The sequence below is a fragment of the Palaemon carinicauda genome, chromosome 34, assembly GCF_036898095.1.
Source record: "Palaemon carinicauda isolate YSFRI2023 chromosome 34, ASM3689809v2, whole genome shotgun sequence".
In the NCBI taxonomy this organism is placed as follows: domain Eukaryota; kingdom Metazoa; phylum Arthropoda; class Malacostraca; order Decapoda; family Palaemonidae; genus Palaemon; species Palaemon carinicauda.
In genome coordinates, this window is record NC_090758.1 from 49,796,762 (window position 1) to 49,799,261 (window position 2,500).

Genomic DNA, 2,500 nt, shown 5'->3' on the forward strand with positions numbered 1-2,500 from the left:
TTTTTTTTTACTGTAGTAGTAGTAGTAGTAGTAGTAGTAGTAGTAGTAGTAGTAATAATATTGATGCATAATAAGGAAATTATATGAGACACCTAAAATGTGGAAAAACTTATTTCAAACTGGGTTAAGATAAACGACCAAAAGAATATTAAATATTGACTCAAAATATGTAAATATCGATTTAGATTATGTAAATAAATGAGGCAATTTCTTCACGGAAACTTACTGTCAGTATGCGACAAACTTTTCAGATACAATATAGATTTTTTCCTTGAGAATCCCGAAGTCTTTGGAATTTAATAGCTCTTCGCTTTGTGCTCTTTAATTATCTCAACCTGCCTATAACCCAACCCATATAAAGATAATGTTGGCTTCCATAACCAAATCAGCATTAAAAGGATAAACCTATGAAAATATCATCACCATTATTTTAATCATAATGATGATTTTAATTCTCAAAAATATGTTAATGAGATTAGGAACTCATGATCACACGTTTTTGTATTTTACTACCTATTTTGCAAAAAAAAAAAAAAAAAAAAAAAAAATTAAATATATTATTCGGAAGAAAATACTATGAAATCAAGAGATTTATGATGAAGCTGTGAATTTACTCCATAAGTAAAGTTGGTTATGTCTTGGTGAAGTCAAAAGTATCAGAAACATAATTTGTTTAAGATTAGTAAATAAACCTGTTCTCCACCCAAGATGGGCTAGGGAGAACCATGTAATAGGTGCTGATAAAGCTTTGCGTACTAAAGTGAAAACTACCACACTGTGCGCGGGTCTCGAAATCACGACCCTCATATTGTAAGTCAAGGAAGTTTAAATTAGGAACAGAAATGGAATTTGTCGGTTCTTGACTTGAGAACCTAGAGACCAGCCACACAATCTTATGATCAGTAACTAAATCTGCTGATGACTTTGGATAATATACCCTTGCGCAGGTAAGCGGAAACTGCCAGACTGTGCCAGGGTCTCGCACTCACGACCCTCGTAGTGTGAGTCAAGGATCCGTAGAGTGAATGTGGCAGAGATACATCCCTTGCGTATTAGAAGACTATCAATTAAATATTGATGATATTTGTGAAAAAGTTTCGTGATTTTTTTTTTATTTCTCTGCTGTAAAAAAAGTAGCAAATGGAAAATGAAGAAATAAAAAGAATATTCATATACTAGTTTTCTTTTAATGTGTGGAGTAACGAAGACACAACATCAAGTCATTGAGATTCTCTGATGGAATTTATCTTAAAATGTCTCATTTTCCTTTGATCAGGAAACAAAAAATGTGACAGAAATTAAGACAAATAACCAAGTCCTTCGTAGCTTTTGTTTCCACATTCAAGATGGCAGCTGGATTGATGATTGCCAGATATGAATGCAGATTTCACGAAGTTATGATTAGTTTTTAAAATACATTGTAAAATTCTCAAGATGAAATTTGAGTGTATGTACTTCGATTTTCAAAATCGATCAAACTATACATAGTTGCATATTGTGTATCTTATATGTTTTCAAATAATATCTGATTTATGAGAAATATCACAAATAGATAGTTCAAAACCTCCTCCCTAGATGGCCTTGCAATCAGCACAGCAATGAATGAAGAAAGGGCAAAATGAAGAAGAATTTCCAAGTCGTTTATAGCTTTTGTTTCCATATTCAAGATGACATATGGATTCAGGACAGTCAGAGATGGATACATATGTCCTGAAGTTATGATTAGTTTCAAATAAGCATTGTAAGATTCCTAAGATGAAATTTAAATGTATATACTTTAGTACAAGTAGAATCTTTAATGAAGAGTCTTCCTTGATATGATATGAATTAGAAAATATATAATCTGAATTATTTCATCGAACCAATTTTCAGATGATTTGATGGATGTTGTTATGATTAATCATTACAAAAAATGCCTCAATCTGGATAATGGGACGTCGAAATGGCCTCTTCCATCTCGTTAGGTATATCGAAACAGGCCAATTTTCACCACAAAGGAATAGGGAAGTATCCATTTAGGTAATTACCACGATTTTTAGTGAGGGTCCTTTTCTGAAATATCTATACAGAGCAAAGACGCCTTCTCTCTCAATGTCTATTTTCCCTTAAATATTTGTTTACGACAAATAACTATCCGGGGATCAAGTGGGTTCTATTGATACCGTCAAGCCTCCCTTCTTATAATGTTTCTCAACAAATATGCTTAGTTAGAATTTTCTTAGATGTCTAATTATCTTCTCGTTGACTAAAACTTACAGTAATCAGTTAGATTTCGTATAATTTTACTTTTCAAAAAACGAAATTAATTAAGAAACTTAATTTATAACAGCGAAAGATATATTTCAAGTTTCGAATAATTTCTTAAATATTGAAAACATTAGACATAAATAGTTCAAATCCTCGTCACTAGATGACAACAACAATAACAACTTTTGTTTCCGTGTAATTTTCGAATTCAACCTTTATTTTTATAATTTGAAGGGAAAATATTTTGTGAAAT